We start from the raw sequence: 9,773 nt of genomic DNA, 5'->3' as shown, positions 1-9,773 counted from the left end.
ATGGCTACGTTTACTGAGGCTTTTTAGATTTGTAGCGATGCCGGCTCCGGTGGATGGTTTGAGCCGGGAGAGGCTCGGTGTTGGGTACAGATTGGTTCAGGAGGACTTGGACAAGGTCAAGATCACTCAGGATAGGCTTCGTTCAGCTCAGTCTAGGCAAAAGAGCTATGCAGATCGTAAGGTTCGAGATGTAGCTTTCATCGTTGGTGAGCGGGTATTGCTCCGAGTGTCGCCTATGAAGGGCGTGATGAGATTTGGGAAGAAGGGCAAGCTTAGCCCTAGGTTCATTGGTCTGTTTGAGATTCTTGATTGAGTGGGAGAGGTGGCTTATAGACTTGCATTGCCGCCTAGCTTAGCAGCCGTGCATCCAGTTTTTCATGTATCCATACTTCGGAGGTATCACAGCGATCCAGCCCACGTGTTAGACTTCAGCACTGTCCAGTTGGACAAGGACTTGTCTTATGAGGAGGAGCCGGTAGCTACTCTAGACCGGCAGGTTCGTCAGTTGAGATCCAAGAGTTTTCCTTCTGTTCGTGTTCAGTGGAGAGGTCAGCCTCCAGAGGCATCGACCTGGGATCCGAGTCTGATATGTGGAGTCGTTATCCTCATCTTTTCCCCGACCCGAGTACTTCTTTCTTTTGTCCGTTCGAGGACGAACGGTTATTTTAGAGGTGGAGAATATGACGACCCAAAGGGTCATCACTTGTTTCCTTACTCATTTTGTGCTTCTGAGGCCTTGAAAACCTCATTTGGGGTTGCCTCTATTTGCGTGCACAGTCCGGGCGCGCAGCCAAAAAGCTTATATATGAATTCTGTGAGAAAAATGCTAAATTTTGATATTAAATCGATAAATTTGACTTCGGTCAACATTTTGGGTAAACGAACCCGGACCCGTGATTTGACGGTCCCGGAGGGTCCGTAGGGAAATATGGGATTCGGGCGTATGCCCAGAATCGAATTCTGAGGTCCCAAGCCCGAGAAATGAATTTTTGTGTGAAATTATTTTCTGGAAATAATTAAGGAAAATGGAAATGAAATTTGATTAAAAGACTATGGTATCGTGCTCGTATTTTGGTTCCGGCGCCCTGTACAAGTCTTATATATGGTTTAAGCGCTTCCTGTAAAGTTTGGTTGAAAACGGACGTCGTTTGACGTGTTTCGGACATAAAATGGAAAATTGATGTTTTATGAAAATTTGGAAGAAATCATGAGTTTTGAGGCTTGATTCGATGTATATGATGTTATTTTGGCGATTTGAACGCACGGATAAGTCAGTAGGATGTTTTTGAAGTTGTGTGCATATTTGGTTTAGAGCCCCGAGGGCTCGGGTGAGTTTTGGATAGGTGTCGGAGGGCATTTTGAACTTAGAGAAAAGCTGGTACACTCATTCCTGCAATTTTTGCATTCGCGAAGCAGGCCTCGCAAATGCGAGCTCGCAAACGCGAGCCTGGCATCGCAAATGCGAGGAAAGGGTATAGTGCACTGGGGTCGCAAATGCGACCATTGGGTTCGCAATTGCGGAATTGAGTCGGTCGTAAATGCGACTTTGGGCTCGCAATTGCGAAGTGCTTAATCCGTGGCAGAGTTCGCAAATGCGAACAGTACCTGCGCAATTCCCATACCTGCAGGGTTCGCAAATGTGAACCCTTATTCGTATTTCCCACATCTGAGGATGAGAGTAAAAGCACGAAGGGTGATGCCGTGCACTTATTGCAGTTTGCTATGATTTCTTGTTGTTATTAGTTCAAGTGCATTACTTGTCTTATTCCACTATTTCTGTGATTCTTTACGTTGACATTTTCCTTTATCGTGTCACTTTTTATTATTGAACTAAGGTGTCCTTGCGCAATGTTATGTCTTGAATTTATGCCTTAATTGCTTCATGATTATGTGACTTAATTGCTACGTGACATTCAACATATTAATTACTAAATTGCCTGATTGCCCCCTTATAATTTATAATTAATTGCTAATTGTCATTAATTGTTTTTCTTAGTGAATATAATTTTCATGTACCTGTTGTCTTATGAACTCGTATTAATTGTTGCGTTTGTTAGAGTAGATTTCTTTTGGAGGAACTGTTGATTTAATGGAAATGGGAGTGGGTGGTACGCCTACCACGAGTGATATTGAAATGGGAGCGGGTTGTACGCCTACCACGAGATATTGAGAAATGGGATTGGGTTGCACGCCTGCAACAAGATGAGTTGGATATGAAAGTTGCCTTATCTCTTCATTTATTGCTAGAAGTTAAATTGAGATGTACTCTTTATAAATCCTGATATTTTATTTCTAACTGTTTCCCCTGAAGCATGCTCCCTTCCCTAGCTTAGATCCTTTGTAGGAATTACCCGTAATAACGAACTTGCAAAAATGGATATGTTTATCATAAAGAGATTCGTCGTTCCTGACCCTGCTTTACCTTAATTGTTATTTGAACAAGTAAAAGTTCTGTCTTGGTCCGAGTGGGGATAGCATTTCTCTTCTGCATGTCCATGGAGTTTTGAAAAATCCAAACATCTCAGAGATAGATAGAGAGGTAGGAATTTCTCGAACGAACCGAACATTTTTCCATTTTCATCCAATAAATAATATTTTAATTTAATCACTTGAAAAGTCTGTTTTAAATTGTCAATTTGCAAATAGTTAGTTACTAAGATCTGATTATGAGTTATTAAATGGTAAGATGAATAAAAATTCTCAATTGGAAGGGATGTTCCTAAAGGGCCCAATGAATTCCTAATTGGAATTAGGGGATCTTTTTTAATTGATTCTTTTATCACACTGTGATATTTTACATCCTTGAATGGCCCTATTCGAGAACAATTGGCTGCTGACAAAATTATCAACGACTGACATTCCTTATTTCTATTTAACAACGTACCATAGTCAGTAGCTAGATACGGATAAGGGGGCATGGAATACATATGGTGAGCTACAACAATGGTTAAAGAGCCTAACATAGCTAAGTTAAGAGATAATTGAGCATGCCATGACGTTGTTAGGATCTCATATAGGCCTTTATGGAATTGTTATTTTTTTGCTACTTCTCCGGTGTACTTGTATATATATCCGCACACGTTTATTTGGTGGTCTGGTCCTAGCCTCGTCACTACTTCGCCGGGGTTAGGCTAGGCACTTACCAGCACATGGGGTCGGTTGTGTTGATACTACACTCTGCACTCTTTTGTCCGGACCCCAGTGTTGTAGATTTCGGACCGCAGTGAGATTGCTGGACCTTATTCATCAGGCGACCGAGGTAGTCCTGTAGGCGTTCGCAGGCCCTGGCGTCTCCTTTCATTTACATTCCTGTTTCTTTCATGTATTTCTGGAGACAGAGTTGAGTTTACTTCTTTCAGACCCTTATGTGTAGTATTCTTAGACCGTCTGTGAAACTGTGACACCAGTCTTGAGTAGAGGCTTATATTGAATTTTCCGCATTTCTATTCAGTTTTATATAACATAAAGACTTCGCTTAATTATTTAAATTTCATTGCTTTTGCATTATTGCCGTTATTGGTTAAAAAGGGATTAGGTTATCAATAAAAAGGTAATTAAATTTGGCTTGCCTAGCTCTCATTAGTGGGTGCCATCACGATTCCCGAGGGCGGGAAATCCGGATCGTGACATTATGAGTGTGTTCAAGTAATTAGCTTGAAAATTATATCATTTCTTTGCATCTATATATTTCAATTGTAGTTTGCTACTATTAGTTTAACTTGTGTTGCCAATACAAATTAGATAGGAGTATAAGGTATAAGTTTTTGAGATTTTAACATAATTGTAAATACTACTTTAATAAAATTTAAACTGCCTGGAACAAATATGTTGACAAACAAGATACAGCGCTGCATGGACCCAATAGACCAAGGCACAAAAATGAGATTGTAATGGCACGCTTTTTAAAGAGTAACCTATCTTTTAATAGAATCTATTTGGCAATTATCTTAGTCCTCTTATATAGTGTAGTCCTATAACAATGAGTCGAGAGAGTAGGATATATCGGTTTAAAAGATTTACTTTTTTCTATGAGCTTGGTTAATTTGCATAACAAAATTTTGTATGAGGTGGATGCCCCAAGCAAAGGTATGCCTAAACCAATATAAGAAAAAATAAGGAAAGTGTAGAGGCTCCAATCAGTAAAAATCTGAAAGAAGGTAGTAGGTTCTAACCTTTTTTGTTAAAGCTTTTACTTCTGGCAACTATTTTTTTTATTTAAATGGACATGTAAGTGTTGAATTTTTTAAACACAAATTCGGATTATTTCTATTTATTTTGGATGCTCTTCTAAAGTAAAAATTGCACGGGGCGTCCTATTTGGGCGTCCCTTTTTAACCTGTAGCCGCTTTGTCTTTCTGTTTGCACCCGTACCCACTTTTTAAAAAACTTCAGCTTCCCTTTCTCCTCCCCTTCTCCTCTTCTTCTTCTTCTTCTGTTGTTGGTGCTGCTAAAGCAACTGTACAATTGAATTTCAAATCTTCCATTGTTTCATTAATGATTTAATCTGGAGGTCACTGCTTAGTCCCCTACGACACATTGTTTTTGATACTAAAAGGCAACGACACTAATATTAACTAGTAGCAGTTATAAAAGTCAGGATGTTGAACATCTTGTCATAGTTCACAGAAGATTTAATATAAGTCAGGATTCTTGACTGAGGGCGACTCAATTAATGAGACTGATAGCATTTGTGGAAAAAAATTGTACAGTTCTAGGGCTGAAGTTTTCTAGTTACAACATAGAAACTTCAGCTCTAGAGCTGAAGAGCTGAAGTTTTTGTTTATAACTGGCAAACTTCAGCTCTAGAGCTGAAGTTTTCCGGAAAACTTCAGCTCTAGAGCTGAAGTTTCCTAGTTACAACATAGAAACTTCAGCTCTAGAGCTGAAGTTTTTATTTATAACTGGCAAACTTCAGCTCCAGAGCTGAAGTTTTCCGGTTACAAAGACAAAAATTTCAGCTCTAGAGCTGAAGTTTTTATTTTATAAGAGCTGAAGTTTTCCGGTTACAAAGACAAAAACTTCAGCTCTAGAGCTGAAGTTTCTATGTTGTAACTAGGAAACTTCAGCTCTAGAGCTGAAGTTTTCCGGTTACAAAGACAAAAACTTCAGCTCTAGAGCTGAAGTTTCCCGGTTACGAAACAAAAACTTATAAAATAATACTTCAGCTCTAGAGCTGAAGTTCGCGAGTTACAAAACAAAAACTTCAGCTCTAGAGCTGAACTTCAGACCCGGCTACTAAAATGCTGAAGTTTTGTGTGATTGCCTTTGCTACTTCAGCCCCGTGTGCTGAAGTTATGCGAAAAAGCGGGTATACTTGTAATTTTTTTTGCAAAGCGGGCACAAGTTAAAATGTGGCACAAAAAGCGAGTATAGATGCAAATGCCCCCTCTAAATGGGTGCAAGGTGTGAAATATTATGCTCTTAATTGAAAAATTTCTTGAAGACGCTCATTGCTGAAATTAATTGAGTCAAATGACAAGGTTATTTTGAATAATTGTAACCTAAGTAAATTATTTTGTTACTTGATAATGTATACAAGGTATGTTTATCCTAATTATTTGTGATGTGTGATTCCAGTGTAAATGTATAGTTACATTCATACACGTTTAAAGTACAATGTGTAATGCTTTTTGTACGGCTATATGATGCTATGTCCGTCCTCCTTGGCCGTTTATACATTATATTTGCTAATGGACAATGACTGCTAGTATATTTGCTAATATAAGATTTTTTCAGAGAATATTTTTATAAAAAAATAAAATATAATGAGGTATGTATATTAATATTTTTGAAAAAATGAAGTATAATGAGGTATATATATTATATAGAATCATATATGTTTCTTCAACTAATGTTGGGCAGAAGTGAGTTACCAAGCAGAATCAGGGGTCATATGAGCAATATGGTCAAAATCAGCGAGATTCAACTTGCGTGGTGGTGGCAATGGTATCTCTCTCTCACTATTTTGTTCAACCAGTTCTACTAGTTTCTTTGTCAAGCACCCAATAAAATTTATGTAAGGGTCTTTCATACTGTGTAGATGAAACTTTAACTCTTGCAGTGGAGATGGGATATGCGTGGAAGAGCTTAAGCTTGTCTGCATAATATTGAATGTCATCTCCCCACACGACTCCTCTGATTTGTTGTTCCTGTAAATCGTCAATTTGTCGTAGAAGCAGTTAGATTATATTATAATTATAAGGAGTTGATTATATTATATTATATAAGGGATAGACAAAATTACCTCTTCATCTTCTAAAATCAGATTCTGAAATCTAAATTTTTTTTCACTTTCTCGTTCTCGACATGTGTCCACAATTTGGACTTTACATGTCCAATCCGGTGTGTCAGGTGTTACTTGATTGATATTTGCTCTTAATGCCATGATATCTTGGTAACAAAGACAAAATTCATCAGAAAATCATAAGAATTGCAAAAATGTGGAACTTCAACTAAAAAATTTAGCAAACACTTTTCTTTAAGCAAACTATAACTTTCTTCTTTTCCGCTACTTTTATGTAATTTAACTGGGAAGTAGGCAATTTTCACTGTGGAGTTTAGTCCAACCAATCTCAAGATCAGAAGTAGTTGTACAGAGAAAATAATCCTATGCAAAAGGGGAGCACATATACAACTCGGCGAGACAGCCAATAATTACTAAAAGGAACCACAGTAGAATATTAACGATCTTTCCTGGTACGAGAAGTATGCCCAAAATGTCAAATCACATGGCACGGTAACACCCTTCGTGCTTTTATCTCATCTTCACCATGTATAAATAAATTTATGTAGCAATTCAATTAGCACGGCAACACCCTTCGTGCGTTCAACTCATCCTTCCAAATGAACGTATAACAGAACCAACCATATGACAGAAACACATAGAAATTACAAAGTATGAAATACGCAAGTAACAACAATGGACAAGGATATACATGTGGGCCACAGTAAAAGACTAAACGGAAGCATGTGAGTGATAACAACAATTGGAAAGCACGAGATATCAGCGTCAATTAACTAATATATTGGGGGCCTAAGTACAAATACGATAGATAAGGAGAAAACGCATGATCTTTACAAGTTATCAAGTAAGGGCATAAATGACTAACATGATGGAATGGTTAAACTAGAGTGTGACAAAATAGATAGGACATGAGTATAATTTCAAAAGTAGGAAGTAGGGCATATGCAAGTTACGCAAGTACAAGACATGGACAGTGCAACAACAATTGAGATAAAGGTCAAGTACAGGACAATAACCACAATCACACCAAATATGTAAATACAACAATAACAGCTTAAGGTAAAGCATAATCGTATACACGGGAAACAGATATCACATCATAATGCATGTCCCTTATCCTCACCTGCACGGAAACACCCTTCGTGCCATGACCTCACGAAATTGAAAGCATAACTATATAAATGAAACGGCACGGCATCAGCCTTCGTGCTTTTACTCTCATATGATATGACACAGCATCACCCTTCGTGCTTTACACTCTCCCTCACATGATAATGTAGAAACAATGGCACGGCATCACCTTTCGTGCTTTACACACTCTCTCTCTCTCTCTCTCATGATAATGTATAAACAATGGCACGACATCACCCTTCGTGCTTTACACTCTTCCTTACCAAGCATATGTATATAAATGATAAACAAGGCAGGAAGCATAAATAACATCAAGGTGAGTGCTTAAACGGACAATCCAATAACATACCACATCACAACATTCCAAGTCAACAATGGTTCGACAACCCTCAAGAACCGTATTATTCAAATACTTCTACAAATCTCATAAATGATCTTCATCAAAAGTATAGAATCTAGCATCTCAAGAATATCAGTTGTAGTAATGTAGTAATGATTTCGCATAAAGATGACCAAATTAGACACATCAATGTATTCTTACAATTTTCATCAAGTTTGATACAGTTATAACAAACTAGGTCTTGATATCGATCATTTAATATTATGTCCTTAGTATCTAAGAGTCAAGGCATTAAATAGAATGTCACGAAATTCTACAAACACAATATGACATAATCCATTCCCCAAGCATGATTAACCCTGGCACATACATATACGTTCGTCACCTCATATATGTATCACCCCCGCATGTAGCAAACAATGACAAATATGAGGAAAAATTTCCTCAACAAAGCTAGGCAAAATACTTACCTCAATTCGGCTAACTCAACACTCACTCTAGCCTTTTTCCTTAACAAATTCGCATGCGCCCGGCTCAATCTAGCCATCAACGACTTGAATACATCACACAATGCAAGAGAAAACAACTCCAATTAATAAAGTTGTGATTGTTATTCAATTTCTAAAAAGTCAAACCCCGGGCCCGCCCGGTTAAAATCCGGGTACAAGGGTAGGTCTTGACTACCCATAGCCTCACGAGTCCAGATATGTGTTTTATTTTCAAATCCGAGTCCTATTCGACTTTCAAATCTCAAATTTTCATTTTTCAAAACTTTGACAAAATCCCCAAATTTTTCTATAGATTTCCCATGAATGTGATGTTAAATCTTGTATGAAATCATGAAATATAGTTAAAAATTGATTAAAGATACTTACCCAATGTTTTGGTATGAAAATCCCCTCTCAAAATTGCCTCACCTCGAAGATAGGGTTCTAAAATATAAAAAATGAAGCAAAAATTCGGAATTCTCAACACTTAACAGGCTGTTGATGTCGCATTTGCGAATGAACAGTGTTTTCGCAATTGCCATTAATGGTTGGCAATTGCGGATGAACAGTGTTTTCGCAATTGCCATAAATGGCTGGCAGTTGCGGATGAACAATGTCGCACCAGAAACCAGCAAAACCCGAACTTCTCCGAAATGATCCGAAACTACCCCGAAACTCATCCGGAACCTCCCAGACACAAATCATATATGAATTTCAATCATAAAACACACTACGGACCTGCTCGTGCACTTAAAACACGGAAAAGAGGTCGTATTAACCTGATAGTGAACTCTTATCCCACATAGGCACAAGAGGATGTATATTATATATAATATAACATTCTCAAACATTATCTATTGTGCAAGAGTTTTCTTGATCTTTTCAACAACATCGCTTCCTCCTTCAGGTACGTTTGTGGAAGATCTTGCTCCTTTTAAGGATGAAGATCCGAAAAATAGGGGTAGATACGAACGACACTTGGGGTGCGTGTTGTCCTAACGAGCTTGCTTTGCTCCTCGTAACTAGTCCAAAGCTTCCAAAGGTAAGTTCGAGTATGTTTTCCACATCAGCATAGAACCTGGAGTTAGCAGCCTTGGTGGAAGTTGAACCGGAGTTGATTATCTTTGAAGCCATTTCGTTGTTCTTGAATTTTGGTGGTTGAAAAGTTGAGATGAAAAGTAGAGATTGTCCCACTGGGCGTGCCATAATTTGTAGACATAAATTTTACGTCGAGAAAATAAAATTAAGACCGAAAAATATTACAACAATCGTAGTACTTTATTTCGAATATTTGAGTGTTACAATCTCTATAAATCCTTCGATTTTTCTTTCCAACAGTAAATAAATTCAAGAGCCTTTGAGCTTGATCTTGAATCTATATTTGTTGCCAGGAACGATGATCTTGAATTCAACTAGAACGAACTTTGATTTGAACTCGTACTCCTTGAACCTTGATTTGTTCTTTGTTCTTGAGCTTGAGCTGGATTGCTTGAACTTGACCTTGATTTCTTCTTCCTTCTTCAGCTTGAACTTGATTGCTTGAAGCTTGAAACTTGTCGAGGAATTTGCA

The sequence above is a fragment of the Nicotiana attenuata genome, chromosome 11, assembly GCF_001879085.1.
Source record: "Nicotiana attenuata strain UT chromosome 11, NIATTr2, whole genome shotgun sequence".
Lineage (NCBI taxonomy): Eukaryota > Viridiplantae > Streptophyta > Magnoliopsida > Solanales > Solanaceae > Nicotiana > Nicotiana attenuata.
This window is presented reverse-complemented; position numbering follows the sequence as displayed.